A 10,177-nucleotide genomic window follows, 5' to 3' on the forward strand; every position below is an offset into this window, starting at 1 on the left:
TATTATTATAAATATAATAGAATATATAATATAATATTATAATATAATATAACAATATAATATAATAGATTAAAACCTAATAATAGATTATATTAAATTATATTATATTATATATTATAATAATATAATGTTATTATAATATTGTTGCTGCTGAGAATGAGTAGCTCTAAGCATCGCAGTGAGAAGCGTGACGATATCGAAGAGCTCGGTAGTAGGCTACTTTTGCTAGAATAGGAGGAGGCGAACGACGCTTGGTCACTGTAGCCGAGATTCTTGTTAGATGGCAACCTTCCGACCTAAAACAACACAAAGCAAAGAAGTTCTCTGGTCGGAATGTATCCGGCGGAAAACACTCTGATGCCTAAGTCAGTATGGTTATCAAAAAATAGAGAGATGTTGTCTTTCAGTCTGTTAGGACATTCTTCTTTCTTACCTCCTCTGCTCCCATTTTATATATTTTCGATGGAGGAGTTTACCTACCACTAGAGAATTAGGACATACGAGTCGACCAAAAGTGACTGACTTGAGTATAGCTTGGACATCGGGTGTGGATGCTTCGCATGTAGATGACGTCCAGCTTGTCACATCGGTAGGATCTTGATGATCACTAGGTCCTCTGATTAGGATGTGTTAGCAATATATCACTTAAATAAACAAATAAATCTAATAATTGCAATTAATAGAAAGTTTTAAATGGAATAATATATATATATATATGTATATTATTCGGCATCAAAATAAATCTGTTATAGTACAAATGAAATCTATTCTAACACAAAATAAATCTATTCATTTAATAAATTCAAATCATAAAATTACAAATCCTACAAATCTACTAATATTAAATTTAAAACAAAAGTGAGAGAAAATAGCCTGATTGAAGGCAGGTCGAAGCGTGTAGACGCTGTTCCAAAGAAGTGTTTGCCCCCATGTATGGGTCTCCCGGCAATCCTCCTCAGAGATACGACAATTCTAAACTTCTTCTTTGGTACGTCTCGAAAGAAGCCAAATCGAACCCGATCGGATTTGCAGATCTAGCAAAGAATGAAATAAAAAGAATAAAATAAACTAAATAGAATTGCAAAATGAAAATCAGAAGTGGCCAAGAGGAAAAAATTTTTTCCAGAATTTTTTTGGTACTTTTCTCTAATTTTTCGTGTACCAAATAGGATGAAATTGAGGAGTATATATAGGGGTGATTATAGGGGCTTATTGGTCTTTTTGCGGACGTATACGCGCCTTCTGCGAACGCGTCTGTGGTAATTAAGTGCGGGCGCTGGCTCACGTAATTTCTAGCGGCAAACGCGCACACGTCCCAAAAAGCCGCATGCACATTTAATTTTTCCAACAATCCCCCATAAAAATTAATTTTTAAATAATTTTAAAATTAAAACAAAATGCTGGATATCTTATATTATGTAATAGGTGCAGGTACCTTTCAGTTTGAACCTTCACTTAGTGACAATTGATTACATCTATGAAGCCAAGATGGTCTTAACCTTGAACCTCGGTCCATGGCTCACATTAAATCAATAGCACACATAATATAGCCCCATCTGGGTTCTAAGTGGGTTGCACTAATATGGCTGATGGGGGGCGAAATGGATCGTCCGACCCACAGCAAAAAGGCCGCCCAGTTTTGGCTCAATAAATGCCAACGCCGACCGATTGAATCCTCAGTCCGGCCCAGAATTAGCTTAGCCTCAGACTCCGCCAAAAGCTCCATCAGCCTCGGATATTTGCCGACTCGTCCGATCAAGTTCGGGGCGTCTCCAATATTCACCGACCCGCCCCGACCCTCGAGCTCGGGGCGCTCCGAGCACACCTCGGAACCCGGAGAGCCGAAGCACTTCTTGTTCCACCAACAGAATCTTCGGCTGGAGCTATCCTCAGCACCCGTCTAGCTGACCTCGCCAAGCACATGATATGACCTCTTAACGGGTTTGAACTTGCCAACAGCCGCACCCATGTGTGCACACACACCTAGGGGTGCAAATGGATCGGGTCGGGTCGGATTCTGGGTGACCCCGATCCGACCCAGTTTTTTGTTCGGGTCCTAATTTTGGACCTAGATCCGACCCGGTTAAAGATCGGGTCGGATCGGGTCGGGTCCGAATCGGGTTCGGGTCGGGTTTAGGTCCAAATGGGGTCCAATTTTTTGTGCTTTTGGGAAAGGATTTGGGCAAATCTAATTTGGTCATATCATAATTATGAGGTGCTGGGTGACCCATAACTTGAAAGACTTGCAATTGACCTCCAGTCAGAACAGATGACCCCTGACTAAGTCGGTCTACAAGCCAAATTTCATAGCACACTATTTTTTGTCCATATGACTGATTGGACGGAACTTGGTGTCTCCCGGCTCCCCTCTCACGAGGACAAAAAAAATCCCAGACCTTCTTCCAAAATCCAATTCCATTGTAGAAAACTAGCACATGACCCATATTCAGTTCGGTGTTCCCTCACTTCCTCCCTGCAAAAGTTAAAAAAAAACTGAAACGAAAAAACAGAAGGAAAAAAAGAAAAAAAAGCCTGCTACCGAGACACCAGAGGTATCAACAGTGTAATAGACCGAGAGAGGATCCTCACAGACCAATAGTGCCATGACCCACACAAAAAAAAAATTCTCTTTTGCTTTTTTCTCCTCTTTCTTTCTCTCTTCGGATCGATTCGGATCGGGTCGGATCCGTTCGGTAAACCCAGACCCGACCCAGAAAATGATTCGGGTCCAATTTTAGGACCCGACCCAGATCCGTGGATCCTAAAATTCGGGTCGGGTCGGGTCTACGTGGGTCGGATCTCGGATCGACCCGACCCATTTGCAGTCTTACCCACCCCCTCCTACGTGGCCGTACATTGCAACGCCACCGCACCATGCTTCAATAGCTGGCCTTCGACAATCAAAGGACAACACCATGACTACTCCAGCCATACCCTGCTACGACTGTCAACACCTTGCCGTTCTCAAGAACAGACAGCACCACACGCCTCCGGTAGCCTTAGCTGCGCGCCATTCGACTCAGAGCCACCCTCCTCTCATGATGAGGGCGGACAATGCTGCTGCCACCTGGGCCTCTCTACTGGGACTATAAATAGCTCAGTCAGGTAACTTATAAGGAACTTTTGGCTAGACCCGATTTACCCCACTTTAACTTGATTCTCGGAGGCTTTGTGTAGGTTTGCCGCCGCCACCGTGCAGGAGGTGGCCCTCGTCTTCATCCTTCAAACGACCAGCAGCTCCCTCGACTCCTCCGACGTGGTCACCCTCGGGCCAGATTTGAACCACAACAATAGCCATGCACAGGTATCTTTATGTGCTTTTTAGGAAATCACCCGTTTTCCATAATCGCGACCTCACAACTGCACTTATAGGTGAGTCCTAATAAGGAAGCTAGCAAGAAAACTTCTGCCTCTTGGGTCTCGGACTTATTAAGAGTTATATAAATAAACTCATCCTACAGCTTGCTTTTATAAGCACTAGCGCCATAGGGATAAGGAAAGCATGAAACAAAGCTCGTCTTAGTCACACTCCGGTTTGTTTCTACCCATTGCACCTTTTAAGGTCGGGTTCCCACCGTAGTGATCTATCTTTATGGGCTAAGTTCCATCTCCTTCGACGACTCTAGAACTACTATTCTAGACAAATCTTTTGGAAGCTGATCAACCAAATTATTTTCTGATTTTACAAAATTCAAAGCAATAAAGTTATTTTTTAATTTATATCTTAATGATTTATATCGCACTTTTAAGTGCCTGTTCATTTTTACATTAGCATTTTCTTGGTTGCACTTATCTATTGCAGGTGGTAAAGGTGACTCATCTACAGAAAAGTCTATTAGTAGATCTCTAAGCCACTCAGCCTCAGTGCTAGTGGTGCCTAAAGCTATCAGTTCAGACTCTATAGTACTCCTAGATATCAGCATCTCCTAGAAGAAAAAAATATCCTGTGGTGGATTTAACATCTAAGGTATCGTTGATCTAGTTGGCATCACTATAGACTTATAAAACATCAGGAAACCCACTAAAGTGCAAACTATAGGACTTGGTACCCTTAAGATACTTAAGGATTCTCTCTAATGCTGTCTAGTGATCTCTATTTGGATTAACAGTATATCTGTTAATCTATTCACAGCATATACTATGTCTGGCCTGGTGTAGTTTGCTAGGAATCCTAGTGAGCCTATAATTTGAGCATATAGGCCTTGAAGGACAGGAGTTCCTAAGTTCTTCTTAAGGTGTGTAGAGGGATCAAAGGGAGTAGAAACAGGCTGACAATCGGTATAATTAAATTTATTGAGAATCTTGTCAACATAATGACTTTGGGATAACTTAATACTATTTGCAATTCTAATTATTTTAGTATTTAAAATTAAGTCAGCTTGTCCTAAGTCTTTCATATCAAACTTATGACTTAAGAATTGCTTTACTTCATCAACTGTCCGAAGATCTGTCCCAAAGATCAGTATATTACTTACATAGAGGCACAAGATCACAAGTTTATTTCCAACTCTCTTATGGTATACACATTCGTCTGTACTATGGATTTCAAATCCAAATGTCAGTATGGTTTCATCAAATTTCAAGTACCATTGCTTGGGTGCTTGTTTAAGACCATAGAGAGATCTGACTAGTCTGCAAATTTTATTTTCTTGGCCTGTGATTATAAATCCCTCTGGCTAGTCCATATAAATTTCTTCATTTAGGTCTCTACTTAGAAAAGCTGTTTTTACATCCATCTGATGAATCACTAATTTATGGATGGAGGCTAATGCTATCAGGATCCTAATAGTAGTAATTTTAGCTACAGGTGCATAAACATCAAAGAAATCTACCATAGGTTTTTGAGTAAAATCTTTGGTAACTAATCTAGCCTTAAATTAATCTACAGACCCATCAGGCCTAAGTTTTTTCTTAAAAATCCATTTGCACCCTATAGTTTTACAGCCAGAAGGAAGATCAGTCAGTTTTCAAGTATGATTTTGGATAATTGACTGTATCTCATTGTCTACAGCTTCTCTCCAAAAGTGTGAATCTAAGGATTTCATTGTATCCCTAAAAGTAGTTGGAGAGTCCTCTATAAGAAAAGTATAGAAGTCATCTCCAAAAGTTTTCTCTACCATGGATCTCTTACTCCTCCTAGGTTCTACTTCTACTTCTATCTCTCTTGTCCTTATTCTACTAGAGCTACTAGCTATACCTCTATCTACTCTAGTCCTAAGTGGAAAGGTGTTGTTACTAATATCATTTTCTTCTGAATTAATCACCAAAAATTTATTGGCACTACTATTGGCTGCATATCCTATGAATATGGCATCCACTGTTTGGGGCCTTATTTTCTTTCTCTTAAAATTAGGTATTTTCACTTTTGCCAAGCAGCCCCCACACTTTTAAATAGCTAAGATTTGGTTTTCTATATTTCCAAACTTCATATGGGGTTAGATCATTATTTTTGGAGGAAATCCTATTAAGGATATAACAGGCTGAAAGTAGAGCTTCTCCCACAAATTTTCTGGTACTCCTGAACTTATAAGCATTAAGTTAACCATATCCATTAAAATCCTATTTTTCTTTCTACTACTCTATTTGATTGGGGAGAATAGGGAGCAATCATTTCATGAATGATTCCATGATCTTCACAAAATTGAGTTATCACATTAGATGTATATTTACCTCCCCGATTTGATCTAAGAATTTTAATTTTCTTTTCTTGTTGATTCTCAGCTTCGATCTTAAAAATCTTAAATTTGCTGAGCACCTCATCCTTAGTTTTAATTAAGTAGATGTAACCGAACTTGGGTTAGGGTGAGACCTCCTTGGGTATGGCTTAGAGTCTTAGCAAAATTAGACCAGAAATTGGAAAGTTTGTCTATTAGATAGGCTACCTAGAATGATTCATTCAAACTGGTTCCATTAGCCCTAAGCTGGTGGATCATATTTTAAAAATCATGGATTTGGTTATTTATTGGCTTTGAGTCCACCATCTTAAAGTTATTGAAGTCGGAGGCCTTGAACCTCTTTACCCCAGCATCATCAAGACCATATTTGCTATCTAGGGTGTCTCAGAGTTCTTTAACACTCTTGGCCGTATAATAAATGTCATACAGTCTTTCAGAAAGAGCATCTAGGATTCTATGGATGCAATGGTAGTCTATCTCATCAGGTATCCTAAAGGGTGTGCCGGTGGAGGCAGAAGGTTCAGTTTGGGAGGAGGATGAACTCCAGTTTGGGTTTGGATTTTGGCGAGTAGCAGGTCGTGAAGTAGTTGGGTTGGAACCATTATCAACTTCAGTAGTGCTCTCATCTATGGCTGAGATCAACCCTAATGTGGTGAGCTAGAACTGCATTTGGTTCTGCCACCTTCTAAAGTTATGGCTATCAAATTTTTCAGCTTTGGCACTAAGGTGGTCACTAGTATTAGAGGCCATAGGTTTAAGGTTATAAAAAAGAGACAGAAACCTGATCGAAGGCAAAAAGTTTATGTCAAAAGATTGCACTAATATTTATATTGAACTTTGAATATCTAGTTGATATATCCAAAAAATAATAGCCAGATCAGCTCCAGATCGGTGGTGGAGCACTAGGCTCACTTAAGTACCAGTCTTTCTTAAGTACGTATGCCTTTTTGACAAGCTTTTCTTTGACACTATTAGTTAGTGGATATAATCACTAGAAATCGCAAAAATTTAATTTTTACAAAAGCCTAAGTACAAACTTAAATTGGTTATTGTGTATCAATCAATTTCCGAATTTTTGGTTTGAATTTGTCAAATTAGTAATAATTGATTACTAATTCAGTGCTAGCAAATCAATTATTGTATTTGAGATCTAAAATGTCAATTCAATAAATTATATATTAGAATTGATTTATTGCCTTATTAGAATAATTGATTACTCATTTTGTGCTAGCAAATCAATTATTGTAATTGAAATCTAAAATGTCAATTCAATAAATTATAAGATTTATTATTTTATTAGAATAATTGATTACTAATTTTGTGCCAGCAAATCAATTATTGTAATTAAAATTTAAAATGTCAATTCAATGAATTATAAGATTTATTATCTTATTAGAATAATTAATTACTAATTTTATGGTAGCAAATCAATTATTGTAATTGAGATCTAAAATGTCAATTCAATAAATTATAAAATTTATTATCTTATTAGAATAATTGATTACTAATTTTGTGCTAGCAAATCAATTATTGTAATTAAGATCTAATTTGTCAATTTAATGAATTATATATTAGAATGATTTATTACCTTATTAGAATATTTGATTGAGATCTAATAAGTCAATTCAATGAATTAATTATTATGTATTAACCAATTTTTGAATTTTCCATTTGAATGAGATCTGAAAATTACTTCTTGATGTTTATAAATGGAGGTATGATAAACCTCTTAGAGGTTAAACAAATTATTACTTTTTTAGAATGATTTACTGAATTATATATTACTAACAAAAAAAATAAACCAAACATTTCTTTGGATTGTTAGCAATATATCACTTAAATAAACAAATAAATCTAATAATTGCAATTAATAGAAAGTCTTAAACGGAATAATATATATGTATATTATTTCGTATCAAAATAAATTTGTTATAGTACAAATGAAATCTATTCTAGCGCAAAATAAATCTATTCATTTAATAAATTCAAATCATAAAGTTGCAAAGCCTACAAATCTACTAATATTAAATTTAAAACAAAAGTAAGAGGAAATATGATTGAAGGCAGGTCGAAGTGCATAGATGCTGTCCCAAAAAAGTATTTGACCCCACGTACGGATCTTCCGACAATCCTTCTCAAAGATACGACGACCCTAAACTTCTTTTTCGGTACGTCTCGGAAGAAGCCAAATCGAACCCGATCGGATTTGCAGATCCAGTGAAGAACGAAATAAAAAGAATAAAATAAACTGAATAGAATTGCAAAAATGAAAATCAAAAGTGGTTAAGAGGAAGAACTTCTCTCTAAAATTTTTTTGGTATTTTTCTCTAATTTTTCGTGTATCGAATAGGATGAAATTGAGGAGTATATATAGGGGTAATTACAGGAGCTTATTGGTCTTTTTGCAGACACATCCGCGGTAATTAAGCGCGGGCGCTGGCTCACATAATTTCCAGCGGCAAACGCGCACACGGCCCAAAAAGCCGCGTGCACATTTAATTTTTCCAACAAGATGTGGCCACCTGTGAAAATTTTTTGATATGCAAGCTCGATGGTATGGCGCTTGGGCTCGCCTAGTGGCTGCTCATAATCCACCACGTTCTGACGTCGTAGCATGTTTTAATTGGTTGGACCTTCTGATGAGTCGTGGCCAATTTGGAGGCGTATCAAATATAATCATATTATAGACTATAATATATTAATATATAATCTAATATATTATCTTTTATATTATTAATCATATATATATATTATTATTATTATTATTATGTCTTATACTATCATAATATAACTACTACTATTATTATAATAATATAATATTATGATTGTAATAATATGTTATATTATACTTATAATAAAATATAAGAATATATTATATTATAATTATGTACTACAATAATATAATATATAATGCAATCATAATAATTAATATAATATAATATAATATTAATTTATTATTATATTATATTATATTTATAGTATAATAATATATTATGATATGATATGATATAAAATGTATTCATTTGTTGGCGGATATTCTGGTCACCAGAAAAATTTTGTTAAAACCAAAACAAGCTTTCTGACATTGGTCATAATGTACTTTTGAAAAAAAAACTCCAAATTATAGTTTTTTTCTAGCAGACTTTTTCAACTTCATGGCGAAACCAAACTAACTTTCCGATTTTTTAATAAACACCACTATATCATCTAAAAGTACTTTTATCATTCCAAAAATTTTGCCAGACGTTGCCTACGTCATGCTCTAGGATTTAAGGGACACTAGTATATGCGAACAGCTGGTGTCGGGAATAGTCGCCAACTTTTACCGACCGGATAGCCCTTTCATAGTTTGATTCTGTCGTTTAAGGGTCAGCTTACAAGAGTGTGAATGCATGCTGGATATTAAAAAAACAGAAAATAAAGAATCTGGAAGCTCATACGGTTCTTTTTATAAATTTGACGCATAAAATGGTTTATCTTATAATAAAGTTTAGGTACGCAAACAAATTAATATTTTTACCTAGGTGATAGAATTAAATGTCCAAACTTGTTCTTCCCAATATACCATTGACTTTTACTAATACCCAAAGTTCACAAGTCATAACACGTAACCTGCACATCACGATTGACTTGTGTCTGGTTGAATTTTTTGACATCATACCCCAGCTCATGATTTGGTTTACGGTTAGGTAGCAAACTACCGGCCCTCCTAGTTTTCCTCTTCCGACCTTGATTGCTTGGTCTATTTCTACTACAAGATTTTACTAACAATAATAGGTGATTTTATCTGCTTGTGTCAGCCGCGATGCCCGAAGAGGGGAGGCGGATCTTTATCACATTGATTCTAAAAAGAAAGAACCCTGTCGAGCCGAGCCATTTCAGACCCATCGTCTTATGCACCACCATGTATAAGATTGTGGCGAAAATCATAATCTAGAAGATGAGGAATATTCTATCCAGACTTATTTATCCTGAGTATGAGGCCTTTGTTGGGGGGCGATCCATCTCTGACAACGTCCTCATTGCCCATGAGTTCATGACTGACCTCCAGAAAGCACTTAAGCGCCGGTGCTTCAAGAACACTCTCAGATCAATCCACTACTCCAGATAAAATCACCTATTTCTTATTCGTATTATGGTACTCCGATCAATAACTATCAATAGTTTGAGGGCAAGGCATGGGCCAGGACTTGAGGCTCATAACAAATATTATAGAACAAACAGGAAGGAACAAGGGAATAATAGTCTTTGGAACTTAATGTAACATGATCATGCTGTGGCCCTCCCAAGCTACACTGCTGGCAAGATAGCAGACATTAGGATAACATTATATATAGCATCTCCTGCATGTTACATTATCCGTTGGTAAGTGTAGATGCCTAATGGATGAGCTTCAACGAGCGTAACTGGAATTGATCAATGTCACTGCCTTGCGACTGCGGGGACATGCAGTCACCTGCTTATCTATGGGGCATATGTACCTAAATGTCTCTTTGTGGGTG

This window comes from Phoenix dactylifera, chromosome 3 (assembly GCF_051530095.1).
Source record: "Phoenix dactylifera cultivar Ajwa chromosome 3, Ajwa_hap1_PhDact_Kaust_v1.1, whole genome shotgun sequence".
NCBI classification, from domain to species: Eukaryota; Viridiplantae; Streptophyta; class Magnoliopsida; order Arecales; family Arecaceae; genus Phoenix; species Phoenix dactylifera.